The 16,799-nt window shown below is 51.3% G+C and overlaps 1 protein-coding gene across 1 annotated transcript in view; it reads left to right on the top strand.

The window, feature by feature from the left end:
* The first annotated feature begins 12,501 nt into the window (after positions 1-12,501).
* LOC138472655 (mucin-5AC-like) overlaps positions 12,502-16,799 on the top strand; it is a 515,681-nt gene continuing 511,383 nt past the window's right edge. Inside the window, exon 1 of the mRNA XM_069610941.1 lies at positions 12,502-12,660. The gene's annotated coding sequence lies outside the window, so the exon portion shown is untranslated. The remainder of the gene's footprint in view (positions 12,661-16,799) is intronic.

Raw genomic sequence — 16,799 nt, 5'->3', positions numbered from 1 at the left:
GTTTCGACGGGGTGCTGCCTTGAGTTACGGGGGGAACGTGTGAAGTTTTGCTAGGTTGGGGTGATCGTGTGCCATTTTGCTGGGGGTGCAGCCGGGGGGCAGCCTTGACTTATGGGGCACTGTGCGCAGTTTCGCCGGGCTGCAGCCTTGACTTATGGGAGGACTGCGCTCAGTTTTGCTGGGTTGGTGGGGCCAAGGTAGATGCAAAGGTAGTAGGCGCAAAGGTTGTGTGTTGGCAATGGTTTTTGTTTGCGTGGAGGCATATTTTGAGCGTTCCAGTTGCAACTCGATTTTCTTTGCGCCTCAGGTTACTTTGCGCTTTGAAATCCATGAACATGTGGAACAGGCAAAACAACTTTTGTGTGCAAGTAGGCACACATTTGTTTTAGGGGCTAAACACTTTGCAGGGACTTTGCACTTTTTCTATGAATTGGGCCCATAGTCTTGCCTGGACATTTTATTGTTGTTGCCTCTCTGCTTCTGAATACAGAATGTTCATAATGCGGTCAATACCAGTTATTGAATGCAATCTAAACATTCCTATTGGCTGAGAGGAGGTCAATAACGAAGTCTATGTGCTAATACATATTTTATTATTCCTCGGCTGCAGGCTCGTAACTTTAGACAATGTCGCCCTGCGCTTGTTTTCGGCTATTGGATGAAGAAATAACCGTGTGGGCCCTGCAGGTGCGATCGTTTTGTGAAACACCAACCACAGTATGAAATATAGCTGGATTACTTCTGCAATTGCTCTCGTCTAAACTTGAAAAGATGCCCTTTTGCGCGAAATATGATATGTAACTGAGTAGATGCATTCATGCTTGCAGGCTGGCACTGTTGGCCACTTGTATTTTATGAGCCATATGGTTGCTAATGCACGACTGCCTTCAAATAATGGGCAAGTGGGCTTCGGAGTAAAGGGTTTTAACATGTTCAAGACACTCATCTAATAGGTTCCGACTCTGCAAAACTCTGGCAAGACAGCCTGTTCTTCAGGCTTTGACTTATGATGGGTTCATAGAGTTAACATTTCTAAACAAGATCCCAGGAGCTATTAATAATATACATTATACATTACAACAATACACATTATAATTATATACAATGTATATACAATATAGATCATATATTTGTATAATATAACATAATTCTAAATACATTAACAATATACATTATAATCTGTACTGCAATAATTTAGAGCCCCTGGTTAGGGCACCATTTATTTCCAGGGGTCTACAGGGCACAGCTTTCTGCAACACTCTGAGATATATTGGTGTGATATTTGAAGCTAAGAAAGCATAGTCGTGTCCTCCACCCCATCAACATGTCACGTGCAACTGCAATTGCATTTAAGTTCCGGGTATAAATCAGACATTTGAGTGAGGAGTATAAAACTTTCACGAAAAAAGTAGCAAAACAGTTCCAAAACTCCATCAGAGCGAAATGTGTTTCGAAATCCAATTTTTAAAGTGCTCCCAAACATATGTGGGCCTTGGGGGAAAGGTTAATAAGGCCGGGTGAGAGGGCAGCGGGCAGGGCGTGAGGGGAGATCGGAAAGGGAAAGGCGAAACGGCAGTTCGAAAATTCTTCATATCTCCCAATCACTCCGCCAGAATGTGTGTGTGTGTGTGGGGGTGGTACTTTGCAGGTAGTCAGATGGGGGTTATAGCAGCCTCTGTGGGAGGACATTACTGTTCTACAGCTCCGTTCACACTTGAATTTATAAATAATTCGCATTTAAGAAGTAGACATTTGATTAAAAAAACGTTTGACTCATATGGGACGTTGGACGAGAGGGAGATTTGCAGGCCGATTCATGGAAATAATGTGCGCTGAAAAATCCCGCGCAAGCGTGCGATATCTTGCAATTCGCTTTGAAATAGCGATAATCGCAGTGCATGTGCAAATATCGCAGGGAAAGCAGCGCACAACTATTCATGGAAGTCCGTGCTCAAGAAAAATGTGGGATGTGCGATGAAAAAGTGCGCGGGGCACGCCGGCGCACAGGCCATCTAACGGCGTGCGCTAAGGCCACAGCGATAGCGCACATAGCGCGGCGTACACAACAAAAGTAGGCGGAACACGGGGCGTGACAAGCGGAATGGGGAACAACTCGAGTAAATGTGGGCGTCACGGGGGAAGTACAGGAGGCAAGTGCGCGGAACGCCCACACGCTCGTCTACAACACGTATTCATGGAATCGAATAGGGCAAACCAGCGCACGGCCAAAGACGCGCACAGGGCCATACATGTCCGCCACACGAAAGCAGGCGGTAGCGTCCCAGCGCATGAAAAATATGTGCGCCGAAATGTGCGCTAACAAAAAAAGCGAATAAAGAGCCATGAAGATTGACCCACACTGTGGCCCTCCAGGACAAATGACGTGCAAAGGGGTACGCGACAAACACGGACACCCGCTGTGTCAAAAATAGCGTGTGCGTGTATCTCAGGGGTGCGCGGGAAGTTTCACACGCGATTGGGCCTGGGGGAGCGTGGTACGTGGATTCCAGGGGCCTGCGGGTGGCCTCACACGCGATCGGGCCTGGGGGAGCGGGGTACGTGGATTTCAGGGGCCTGCGGGTGGTTTCACACGCGATCGGGCCTGGGGGAGCGGGGTACGTGGATTCCAGGGGCCTGCGGGTGGTTTCACACGCGATCTGGCCTGGGGGAGCGGGGTACGTGGATTACAGGGGCCTGCGGGTGGTTTCACACGCGATCGGGCCTGGGGGAGCGGGGTACGTGGATTCCAGGGGCCTGCGGGTGGTTTCACACGCGATCGGGCCTGGGGGAGCGGGGTACGTGGATTCCAGGGGCCTGCGGGTGGTTTCACACGCGATCGGGCCTGGGGGAGCGGGGTACGTGGATTACAGGGGCCTGCGGATGGTTTCACACGCGACCGGGCCTGGGGGATTCACACGCGACCGGGCCTGGGGGAGCGGGGTACGTGTATTCCAGGGGTGCACGGGAAATTGCACACGCTCGCCTACAATACACATACATGGAATCTAACGGGGCTAAGGCATGTGCCAAAAAAGATGTGCCAATCCGGAAACACGTACGCCAGCAGGAAGCAGGTGTACGTCGAGCCGCGCAGCATAAAAGTGCGCGCAAACAACAAACAAGCTCAGACACCAGGATGAACATACCGTTCCTAGCAGCAGTGGCCTTGGGATACCGCAGGAGGAGGAGGATAGTCAGGGCCAGAATTTTCACACCCAGAACAAGCCTTTTCGGGATGCCTGATGACCACGTGTATGGGAGGTACAGGTTTCCACCTCACATAATACTGGACCTGGTCACTGAGTGGGAGGATGACCTCACATCACCCACCCTATGCTCCCAAGCACTCAGCCCCCTGGAGAAGGTCCTCAATGTCCTACACTTCTTGGCCACTGGATCATTCCAGCGGACAAGTGCCATAGTGGGGGGGTGTCACAGGCCACGCAGTCACGCTGCCTACACCAGGTCTTGGCCATCATCACTACACGCCCATCAGTCCGCAGGCACATATACCTACCCCAAACACCTGCAGAAAGGCAGGTTGTTGTGACTAGCGTCACGAGAACGCTGCGTACCTGTTCGTCCGGTTGGGTTCCTTGGTGATGAGGCCAGGCTGTCAGATGATCCGTGGAGACGTGACTGATGGCGCGGGGAACCAGCCCAACACCAGCCCGAATGGAACCGGATTGGAGGTGAATCGGCTCCCAACGCCACGGGTTGGCTCACCCCTGATTTGCATGGCGTCAGGACAGTGCAAGCACTGACAGGGGGAGCCTCTGGGTAGAAGGTCCAAGGTCCACAGGAGGCAGTGTGATCCCAACGGATGCAGATGAAGATCGGGAGACCAGAAGCAGAACAGTTCCTTCAGGAGCAACGACTAGGCAGCAAGAGGAGCAGGCTGACAGATGAGGGGAGCCACGAGAACCAGAAGGAGCTATGGGAACTCAGAACCAGATGGAATCAGGAAGGACTGAGCCAGACAGGCAGGAAAGGAATGATAGGGACCAGAACCAAGGAGGGCCAGCGGGAACTCAGAATCAGAATGGAAGCAGGAAGGAGGGAGCGAGGCAGAACAGGTAAGGAGGAAGGGGTGCCCCAGGCAGAACAAGGGCAGGAGGAAGACAACAGGAAAACGGGAAGGCAACACAAGGGCAGCGAAAAACACTATCCGTATAAACCGCATTGAGACGCGGTTTGGAAAAGGATCAGGGCTCCTTAAATAGGCCCACCAGCACCTGGGAGGCTTGCAACGCAAGCCGTGCCGCCTCCCAGGCATTGGATAACCCACAACGAGGCTTGAGCCGCAGATCTCCACGAATCGAGCATCCTGCGCACCGCGCATGCGCGGAGAGCGGACGCCCGCCCATGCGCAAAGCAGTGCGCACAGGAGACCCGGAAGCGCCCGAAACCCAGGACAGCCCCGGACCCCGAAGCCGAAAGCGGGGATATAACCTCCAGGACGGGGAGCGCCGTAGCGGGTAAGGAGACCCCAGGACGGGCGGCGTGACACAGGTAGCCGCACAGGATTTCTACAGGGTGGCACAATTCCCCAAAGTGCTAGGTGCCATTGATTGCACCCATGTGGCTCTATGTCCCCCCAGGGCATCTGAGCACATCTATAGAAACCGCAAGCACTGGCATTCCATCAACGTCCAGGTAGTATGTGATGCCAAGGGAATCATCACCTCAGTATATGCCAACTACCCAGGGTCCACCCACGATAGTTTCATCTACAGAATGTCAACCCTAAACCGGGACATAGAAGCTGGACGGCATGGCGATACATGGCTGCTTGGTGAGTCCAAATGCCACTGCACATGCATGCATGTCACATACTGAGTAATGTCACAACCCCACTAATGATACCCATCTCCACCTTCCCAGGGGACAGTGCCTACCCTCTCAGTACCCACATGATGACACCGATTCGGAACCCCAGCACGCCACCCCAGGTAAGATACAACACAGCCCACATTGCAACCCGGGGCATAGTGGAGCGCACATTCGGAGTGCTCAAGTCACGCTTTCGCTCCCTTGACCGTTCTGGAGGCCAGCTGTTATACGCTCCCCCAGTAGTGTGCAGGATCATAGTGGCAGCACGTGTCCTGCACAACGTTGCAACTCGCCGGGGCCTGGCCGTGGAGATGGTGGTGCCCCCACATCCCCAACCACATGCACGCCCACTGCGCATGGGAGGGGAAAGGGCACGGGGTGAGGCAGCCCGTACACAGCTGGTGGCTAATTACTTCACATAAAACACACCCCTGTGGAGTGCACACAGCCCTGGCACATACCAGCTGACAAGCAATGATGAGGAGTCAAGTGACAGTCAACTGTCATAACCATACCAGCCTGAGATTGTTCACCTAGAAGTGTTCCATTGTGTGCATCCCTACCTACACAAACACCACCAATGCCGTGTCAACAAAGGACACACTAGTATGCAGCAAAAATCATCAGCCCCTTGCAAGATACAACATGACAACAGTGCCATGTCACCCAACACCTCCCCAGCACCACCACCCAACACCCCATGGCATAACATGCAATGTGAGAGCAAACAAAGTAAACCCCAAAACATGATACAAGTGTCACAAAGTACAGTGTCCCTAATGGAAACTGCCCACACACAATATGCACCCATGAATGTAGGACTAACAACACACATTACCAAATATATACCACAATACTATGCAGCTACCCAACCCAAACACAGCATCAACATGACAGTACCAAGTCAAAGGATATGTAGACTCACCACCTGGTGATGCCAGCACATCGCCCACTTACAACAGTACAGTGTTGGTGCCACGCACATCTTGAAGTGCACTGCTTACAACACGAACTCCATCCCCAAAGTAGACGGCCTTGTGAAGGCATGAGGAATGACCCTGCAAAATCGGAGGGAGACATGGATGCACAAGCACACATCAATACACCATGCAGTGTACAATACAACAACAATATGCAATAGGAATGTATACACAGTATTGACTACAGACTGCCCACACATGTCGTGGGAGTCCAACGTCACCGTGTAAGTCACTGTCACTTGGGCACACCCTTTGCAAGCCCATGGAAACGGGAAGCAGGAGGGGTGTGTGACTCTCGAACCCAAGCATCTAACCCAAACTCAGGACAAGCCTGCATGTGCCCAGCCGGAATACAGTGGATGCCCACGGGAGCCACACAAGGCAACACACTTCCAAAAAAAAAAAAAAAAATCAAAAATGGCCATGTGGGGGCCAGGGGAGGTGGGGGAGGCCACCCAGGAGGTCCGAGGACAGGATGAACACCAACAGCCGACCTGTGTGGATGTTGGGAAAATAAAACACCTCCATGGGCTCATGGCCTACACGGCTACGCTTATGTGGGAGAATCTGAATCGCTGTGCTCGCTCTCATCACCCTGTGCTGCTGCCGCCACAGGAGGTGGTGGTGCTATGGGAGGCAGCCCACGCAAAGCCCTAGTCTGGTCCTCCATGGCAGCAAGCATGCGGGTGTGGAAGGTCTCATTCTGGAGGATTATGGTGCGGAGGTCCCCATGCACCACCTGACGTGTTGCCCGGACCTCCTCCCGAGTTGCCTGCATCTCTGCTGAGAGGGTACCTGTGACCCGCTCCAGCAGCTGTTCTGTCCTCCTGTTTGTGGAAGCCTCAAGATCAACAAGAGTGTCCCTGAGGTGATGGATTTCCACCCTCAGGGCTTCCCTGTGGCCCTGGGACTCTATAGATATAGATTGGTGTAGAGTCTCCAGTGCCGCCCGACCTGTCCCTGTCGGACGCCAACATGCCCTCCCTGACTGATTGGCAAATGGAGTCTATTGCCTGCTGTACATGCTCCATCTGCCTTTCCGGGGGGACAATGGAAGTGGCCACCCTCTCCATTGCTTGTGCCATCATTTCAGATGATGCTGCCTGTTGGTTTACCATCCCGTATATGGATTGCTCCCATGCGGTATTGCCTGGTGGTGGAAGGCCACCGCAGTGGCGGGCACCACACCTGCCTGGGGCAAGGCGAACTGCGCCTTGCTGTGTTGGCACTGCTTGAGGCTGCAGGACTGCATTCCCCCTCTGATCTGCTGGCCCATGAACAGGATCAGATGTTGCGGAGTGTGGCCCTGCATCCGTAACCACCACAGGCGGAACTACCAACACTGACATCCCCGTGGCGGGTTCCACCCCTGGTGCAGGTGGGTTCGACAGAACAGATTCCCTTCCAGAAAGTCTTACCTGCGACGGCACATAGGTCTCATCCGAATCGACACCTGAATAGAGCTCTGGGTAGGTGCAGCCAGGGACAGCCCGGGACAGAATGGTCTGCAGCAAGAGAGCGTTCTCCCCCACCACCACACCACGTCCCCTACTGGTGCCCGGTCGTGCCTGAGATCCCTCCTGGGTCTGCATCATCTCCTCACCCTCAACAGCATCAAGTGCGTCATCCCCTGCAAAAACATGGAAGACAAAAAATGGAATCAGGCATTAGCACCATGGCACACAATTATGCCAGACAAGCTACAGAACCAGTACTTGATTGACACTTGTCCCAAATGCCAACAACCCTCCCATGCATGCACTGTCACTGAGTTTGGAGGGGAGGCAAATGGCAGAGACTGATGACACCAAGATGGGAGAGCAACAAATCAGCTGCATGCTGGCTAGCAGTGCCATCACACAGATGTCATGTACCATAGGCATGTCAAATATGTGACAATAGGGCAGAGAAATGCGTAGTAAAAGAGGTGGAATTGAAACAATCAGCCTGAATGAACACAGGAAAATACGGAACTATGTAGGTGCAAGATGCCACTCCAAGGGCAACTGGCGCGATGTTGTGCAAAATGTCTACTGTGGCCAGAAGGGATACTGTAATACACAAATCCAGGGACGCTGAATGATTTTGCGAGGCACATGGGTGACCCAATCCACTCAGGCACCCACACCCACACCTGCCACTCAACCAGAACCCCACACACACACTACATACACATGGATCACACACACATGCATGTGCACTCACCGGACTGTGCCTCATAATGTGGCAGTTCTCCCACGCCTTGGATCTGTTCCTCTGTGACGTAGGTCCCAGCAACATACTCATGTGGAGTGAGTTCTATGTCCTCTACTGGGGACCCACCTAAAGTCACCAGAGTTGCGGCATGACCTGAGGCCAGCTTTTGCTTTGCCCTGCGCTTTAGGTCATTCCAGCGCTTGTAGCATTCATTGGCTGTGCACCTCACATTTCCAAGGGCACGTATGATCTCCGCAATGGTCTGCCAGTGTGCCTGACGGTGAGCAGGTGTGGTCTTGCACCCTACAGTTATCAGCATCTCGCAGTCATGTGCAGACACATACTCCACAAGTGCATCACGTTCGGCATCAGTGAAGCTAGGCTTCCTTGTTGTGCCGGACTGTGTAGCCGTGTCTGTGGCATCAGCCTGTACTGGACGAGCACTCTTCCTCTTCCTTTTTGAAGGTGGTGGGGATCCTGAGTGGCCTACGCCGCTCTGGCCACTAGGGGCAGGAGCACCGGTGGACTGGGCAGTTGGAGTGGGGGAATACACACCGACAATGGGACTTGGTGCAGGCATTGGCTGGTGTGTGATGGAGTCAGGGGCAACGTTATCAAGATGTACTGGGACCAACACTGTCCTGGCTGGGAGAGTCAGAGCTGGGGTGGATTGGAGCCTCCCCACCCTGCCTACTCGGGGCAGCAGATGACATAGCTGCCATTGATCCACGTGGCCTGGTGACAGCGACTTGCACCGCCACACGTGGCCTAGACTTGGTGACCTGGAAGTCAGCCTGGGAGTCACCCTGTGCCAGGTCAGGTGCCACAATGGGCCGGTCCAACAAGGGCTGAGCAGGGATGGTGTCAGCCACGTTTCCCTCAACCATGGGGGGGGGTGGCATGGTCTCCCTGACTGCTCCTCCACACATGGGGGGATAGGGGTACCCTGCAAATCCAAGCCATGTCCCCTACCGCGCCCACCACGCCCACCTCTTGAGGCTCGGCCACCTTTGCCACCCTTACTGCTTGGTCGCCTCCCAGCCATGGCACTGGTGTTGTTGTGCGTATGGGAGTTGCAGTAATATATTGTCCTGGGCAATTGGGGGTCAAAGGGGTAGGGTACTAGATGGAATTCGTACCCTAGTGCTCTAGCAAGGCTGAATGTGACCCCTGGGGAAAGATGACGGGTCACGCAACGCACAGGCACCCCAAATACAGAAAATAACGTGCACGCTACCCCTCGTAGACCACGTGGTGGAAAAATGTACCCGCACTATGCTGTGGCACCCAGAAACACAATAATGAACGTGTGCGTGTCACACGCAGCCTACAATGACCTCTGAAGGGGTACGCGACACACGGGGCAAGCACAGATGGTAAATACGTGCGCGACTCACCGTCTGCCAGTGAAAAGTGCGTGAAAAATACGCGCGTGTGCGCGTTGGCAACACCCCCGCCAAAAGAAGAATTGTACGCTGTCTGAGGAGACAGGACAAAAGTAGAAGTGAACGCTGTATGAGGAAACAGGCCCAACAGAAAAACAGAAAAAAGCTGTCAGAGGTAACAGGGAGTACGAACTGGAAACGCTGTGAAGAAAATCACGTGTGAACTGACAAGAAGTACAGAATCCACCCACTGGCTCTCCACGAAAAGCACGTACAAGTAAATGACGTCCCACACGCACCTTTTGAACTGGCCCACACGTCCAACGTCACTTCCACGTATACGCGCTAAGGCCATATCCGCCAATTACACGAGCTGACACTCGGACGTGCAGTTCTCGGATGTGTTACATGCACCCGGGTACAGGGTAACGCCCGCGCGCGCACGTCACTGACGCGCTTACGCTGTGAGGGCCTTTGGTCCAATGAAATCGCGTACGCGTGCTGATGCGCTTACGCGCTGAGGGCCTTTCCTCGATTCGCACGCAGATGTGCAAAATGGGTGGGGGCCTGCTGGCAGGTGCCCCACACTGATGGGGGGCGGGGGTGCTGGGTGACATGAGTGGGGGCCTGCTGCCAGGTGCCCCACACTGCTGGGGGGCAGGGGTGCTGGGGGACATGAGTGCGGGCCGCCTGCTGGCAGGTGCCCCACACTGCTGGGGGGCGGGGGTGCTGGGGGACATGAGTGGAACATGAGTGGGGGCCTGCTGGTAGGTGCCCCACACTGCTGGGGAGTGGGGGTGCTGGGGAACATGAGTGGGGGCCTGCTGGCAGGTGCCCCACACTGTTGGGGGCGGGGGTGCTGGGGGACATGAGTGGGGGCCTGCTGGCAGGTGCCCCACACTGCTGGGGGGCGGGGGTGCTGGGGGACATGAGTGTAACATGAGTGGGGGCCTGCTGGCAGGTGCCCCACACTGCTGGGGGTGCTGGGGGACATGGGTTGGTGATCATATTGCGACGTGACATGTGGCTTGGCTGGGGGGCATGTCCATGGTGGATGGGCTGCCTGTGGAACATGACCAGGGGTGCAGGGTAGTCCCCTGTGGTGTGGGCTGCCTGCAGGGGCCGTGGATGGGGGGACACCTGGGAGGACCCACACTGTCAATTCACGTGTGAAACTTCCCGGGCGCCCCTGAAATGCACGTACCCAGCCCATTCGCGTGTGGAACTTCCCGCGCACCCCTGAAATACACGTACCCAGCCCAATCGCGTGTGAAACTTCCCGCGCACCCCTGAAATACACGTACACAGGCCAATCGCGTGTGGAACTTCCCTCGCCCCTGATATACATGTACACAGCCCAATCGCGTGTGGAACTTCCCGCGCACCCCTGAAATACACGTACCCAGCCCAATCGCGTGTGACACTTCCCAGGCACCCCTGAAATACACGTACCCAGCCCAATCGCGTGTGGAACTTCCTGTGCACACCCGTAATACACGTACCCCACTCGCACAGGCCCTATCGCGTGTGAATCTTCCCGCGCACCCCTGAAATACATGTACCCAGCCGAATCGCGTGTGAAACTTCCCGCGCAGCCCTGAAATACACATACCCAGCCCATTCGCATGTGGAACTTCCCGCGCACCCCTGAAATACACGTACCCAGCCCAATCGCGTGTGAAACTTCCCGCGCACCCCTGAAATACACGTACATAGGCCAATCGCGTGTGGAACTTCCCGCGCACCCCTGATATACACGTACACAGCCCAATCGCGTGTGAAACTTCCCGTGCACCCCTGAAATACACATACCCAGCCCAATCGCGTGTGACACTTCCCGCGCACCCCTGAAATACACGTACACAGGCCAATCGCGTGTGGAACTTCCCGCGCACCCCTGATATACACGTACACAGCCCAATCGCGTGTGGAACTTCCCGCGCACCCCTGATATACACGAACCCCACTCGCACAGGGCCTATCGCGTGTGAGACTTCCCGCGCACCCCTGAAATACACGTACCCAGCCCAATCGCATGTGGAACTTCCCGCGCACCCCTGAAATACATGTACCCCACTCGCACAGGCCCTTTCGCGTGTGTAAGTTACCGCGAAACCCGTAATACACGTTCCCCGCTTGGCGTTTGCTGTTTGGCAGTCCGGTAAACTGGTCCAGGGTTGGCGCAGCCCTTTGCGATGTTTTGGGGATTTTGATGGCTTTTCCTTGCGCGAGGGCGTTCTTGGGGGCGTGACTGGCGCTGCTGCAGGCTCGCTGCGCCACTCTGCGCCACGGCTGCTTTTGGAGGCTAAAATCCATGAATACACTGTGCGCGGAAATCGATTTTAGTGCATGCGGCTGGCGCAGACATTCGCACGGGCACAATGTGCGCCAGCCGCGTGCGCCACTTTTTTGCGAATTTCCTTGAATTACCCTCTTGGTCTTTTCTGTTCAGGGAGAGAGCTTGTCGGCTGCCATTTCTCTCTTGCAACTTTTGGAGTTGATTGTTTAATCAGTTTGGATTTCTTTTTACTGTTTATTTTTGGACCTTTTCCGATACTGATGAGTGGCATTTAATGTTTGACTGTTTGATAAAGGTTTATTTGAAACCATAAATCAATATTAATTAAAACAAATAATAATATCTATTTCTTATAAAGCGCTACACTCCCATGCGTCTCGGAGCGCTTAAATAACAGGTGACATTATTATCATACAGGAGTGGCACTGAAAGTATTGACCTCGGAAGGATGAAAGGCTGAGTTGACCTTGCCAGGTTTCAAACCTGCGCACAGATAGCAGCGGCCAGGACTCAACTCGCTGTACTATCTGACCGGCTATTTACATAGCCGCTTCACCCACGTCTCTCAGCTCCTGGCTCAATACAAAGTCCCACGAACGGATCTGCTTTCAAATGGCATTCTTGATTGCTCCCTGGAGGGTCTTTTTATCGCCAACATCCGTAGCCATGGCACCTAAATGAAAGCACACAGAAACACCTCGGAAGCCCACCTGCGTGCAGGCGCGTATTGAACTAAGGAAAGTTTCGTGATCCTCGTGACTGTTGTTCAGCAAGTAACTCAATCTTTCAATGGGAGACAGCGCACACGCAGAAGGGGGTGTCACACTGCCCACACTTGGCGCTCAGTGCCCAGTAACACACACTCCGGTTCGAGAGCAGTGTGGAGCGCAGAGCAGGCACGGACCCGCGGGGCTCAGTGGAAAGAAGCGCGTGCAGGTGGCAGCGAGGGAAGGCGAGGGCAGAGGAGGTAAGGTGGGTACATGATAATGAGTTGCTGAACACAGGACATACTTGCACGCATTAACCATCCCACCCGAAGTTGGGACTCATGTATCCACCTCGGAAGGATGAAAGGCTGAGGTGGCCTGGCCGGGATTCGAACCTGCTGATTACACATAGATCGCAGCAGCGGCCCCTCAACCCGCTGAGCTGGCTTAATAGCTGATCTGTTCTCTATCTGTGATTTTCCAGCAATAACATTGTTATTCAAGGGCTTGATGTGTGGTCTGGGTGTTAAGCACTGGGTTCAGACCTTGAAACACTGAGCGTGATTCTCCAAGATTTGCACTGGAGCAAATTAGGAGATATGGGGGAGTGGGCGGGGAGTGGGGGGGGGGGAGCTGAGACCTGCACTCATTACAAAGCCTCGGACTGGAGCTAATCTGGATATGCTCGCAGAATCTTTGCGGGAAAATGGAAAAAAAATCCGTGTGAATCACATTTGCGCATGCGCATCTGAAGATGCCCTATGCAGCTCCAACGTTGCTCCAGTTTTAGGATTTTTCATTCAAGTACCTGCTCATTTGCTATAATGCAAAGCGTTGATAATCTGACAGATTGTGTTTATGTATAAAGGTGGAATTTGCCCCTTGTAATGGGGAATAACCCCAACAGCCACTCCTTATATTTATTACACTTTGTATGATGTAAGTTGTCAAAACAAGAACCAAAATGCCTGAAAACCCCAAGTGCTCTTGGCTAGAACTCTGGACTGGATGGAGCTGTCTCTCGTGGCAGGTTGGCTGCTCTGAAGTGTGCTTCTTAGACAAATAACTGCCTGTATCCCCTTTTTAACACATCTCCCCAAAGTGACAGCTATGGGAATGTGCAACACTCGCATAGTCCACCAAATAAGTGCTTTCCCCTTTTAACAGAGCAGGGAAAGAGAGTTGGCACTGCTATATGATCCCCAACACTGAACGGACACCAGTGATTGCAATGCCCCAGACAGCTGGATCTGTACCAGATAGATAGCTTTGCTTTATAAAGCATAACAGCATCAAACTGTGCAATCGGCCAGACTCCCTGACTGTGAGGTGTTCTGTGCAACGTCTGAGATTTCTCAAGGACAGTCTCAGTTCAGCAACCCCTACTGTGGAAAGGTCTTCCTTTTTACTCCTGTTGCCAAGGGAAGCAAAACACATCCTTCAGCCAGGCATGCAGCACAGCTCATTCCTGTCAATCAGAGATGTGTGTGGCGCAAAGCACCAATTGAAAATGAGCTGTTCCAAAAAGGATAGGATTGAAGGATGGATCTCATGATTCTGTGACATTCCGCTCTCCTTGTCATTTCATCAGTTCATTCCCCGAGGAATGTGTTTGTTCACTGAATAATTCTTCTTGTGCATGACTGCCAATCAACCAGGAGCATCTATATATTGCTGACTACACATTTCCGCCAACTTCCTAATGCTGATTCACCCAAAAAACAAATACACTGGTGGACTTCCAGAACAATGGTAACACGCCCATGCAAGACATCCAAAGCACATATCCCCCCCAACCCCACAAGGAGGGAACCCCTCATTTGAATCCACGGTGCACTGAAAAGATGCACAATGCCACCTATTAGTTATCCAGGTATTAATTGTATTTCTAGAGGATCATTTGGGTAGTTGCTTTCATTTGTCCATGGTTTTTATTCTCTTCCCCCAGTTAAGTTCAGTTTGGAATTGCTTTATTTCTTTGGTGTTTTATTTGAACTTGTATTTTATTTCTGCACTTTGCACTGAGCACTGGCTGGCTTTACGTTATATTACCTATATCTGATAAATAAATCATCTTTGACCTGCAGGACGAGTCCTGGATCGCAGCAGAGGGAATGTTCCTGTTCGATCCCTAAGTATCTGATAATTGCCACACATTAAATGTGCGTAATGCCTTTGAAAGCAGAGTTGCTCCTAAGTGTGTTTCCATGCCGTCCCAAGTTTATTAAGTTAGTAGTTCAATATATTATAACGTCTCAACAAACAGTACTGTAGAGGAGCAGGTAGGCGCTATCCGGCCAGTCCCAGTCCCCTCGCCACCGTCATATTGGAACAGTCGAAGAAGAGCTATCAATGGGAGCCCCTGTATTGTTTCTATACTGCACTGAGGGTATGAGATGCGTTATGCACTTATACAAACCATACAGAATATACAATCCAATTTATAAGGAAGGGGGGTGATTAATTGGGGTGCGCTCAACTCTCTAGTAGTGTAAGTGGTCCGATGCTGCAAAAACTACACAGGAGGTTCCCCTAAGTTCCTCCAACAGTTATTGACACAAACGTACAGGGTGAGTAGTTATACTGCACAAAGGACACAATGTTCTAATGTTCAAATCTTGGAATTAGTTGAATCGCCGCAATATCTTTGAGCACTCAAGAAACAGCCATCCAGAAGTATGAGAGGTGATTTATTGTGATCACAGACGACTTGTGTTTCTCCGAGAAATCACTGTTGCTGCAAGTGGGATTTATCCCATCTACACTCAGTTTTAGGTAATAATACGTTATATTGATCTGCTAAATTGATCACATGATTGAACTAAGAAATTATTTCTTTGCAACAATGGGGCTCTTCTAGAGTGCCTTTTAGGTACTTTCAAGGAATAGGCACATGCTTAAAACGCAAGTGTCAGAATCTATGCCATAAGGGATTTATCCCTATTAGTTATTGCCTTGAGGACGACTGAATGTTCGAAACACGTGTCGACTGTGATCACAATAAATCACCATTCATACTTCTGGATGGCTGTTTCTTGAGTACTCAAAGATATTGTGGCGATTCAACTAATTCTAAGATTTGAACATTAGAACATTGTGTCTTTTGCCCAGTATAACTACACACCCTATACTTATGTGTCCATGCAGAATATACCCTCGCACTGCAAGTGTGGAAGGGTGTTGCATGGAAGAATGTTACATGGAAGGATGTTGCCGGCCAAGATGTCAGAATGCATCTGTGAATATCGTGAATAGATGTTAAATTAAATCTGACGATGACAATGTGAGGTCATAAAGAAGTTATATGAATCTATGCTGAAACGACATGAAAATACTAAATAATGAAGTAACTGAAGCACTAAGAGTAACATTAACTTGAAGTTAAAGTGATCATGAATCTACACAGAAATGAAGCAACTTACTGACCAATAACTGTAAATACGCAGAAACGCAAGGTAGAAAGAAAACATATAGAAGATTGCTATAGAGGAATATATATTATGGCAAGGACGGCCATATAAGGAACATGGATGACAGTTCACGTTGAATATAACTAAGCTACCTCAGAAAAAGGCCAAAGTTGTAAGAGTCAGAAGGCATGAAATGACAGTCCTGTGAAGCGGACCGAACGATGAGTCAAGGTTGGCCCAGAGCGAAGATTCTATTTTTAAAGGATAAGCACAGAGCACAAAGGGAGTACATGGATAAGCTCTGAATGTGGGATATTCGTCTTAGATGAAGGAAGACGAAAACATCTGTGAGAACCAAACTGCTGGTTAATTAAAAGTGTTTAAAGGTCATATGAGATAGAGTGAGCAAGTCACTAGAGGCCAAAAGGAGCAACAGCTCCTTGCATAATTGAATCAAATAGCAGTAAATGGAACGCTGAAATGTATGCATTAGTGGTCCACGCACACTTGATCCAGAGGTCGAAAACAAAGACTATTCATTAGAGCTTTAAGCTAAAATAGTGGTGTGCTGACACTCCCTTGAATGCTCCAGAACAGTGAGCAGCAACAAGGTCAACTACAGACGGAAGACTTTGGCTGATGGCCTACTGATGACAGATGATGGTCTAATTGGGAAAATATGGAGTAGTCTGGTGGGATTCATGCATCTAAGTTTCGTTTCACGTGCGGTTGGAATATGCCAACCAATTAGTGGAGTTGGGGAGGCAACCTAACATACAAGGTTGAAAGAGCCAATTCCCTGATTTTTGCCCATCCTAATCAGTACTCTATGCATTTAGAGGTAGTTCAAGGCATGCTCTACAGACAAGGGGTGGCCAGTGATGCACTAATCCTTATGAGTCCCATAAGTAGATATTTTCCCTTAACCAATCCTTCCCTTCGATGGGTTCTGTATTTTGCAACGTAGGATGACATCATAGATAACATAC

This window comes from Ambystoma mexicanum, chromosome 8, assembly GCF_040938575.1.
Source record: "Ambystoma mexicanum isolate Mex_15411 chromosome 8, UKY_AmexF1_1, whole genome shotgun sequence".
NCBI classification, from domain to species: Eukaryota; Metazoa; Chordata; class Amphibia; order Caudata; family Ambystomatidae; genus Ambystoma; species Ambystoma mexicanum.
This window is presented reverse-complemented; position numbering and strand designations above follow the sequence as displayed.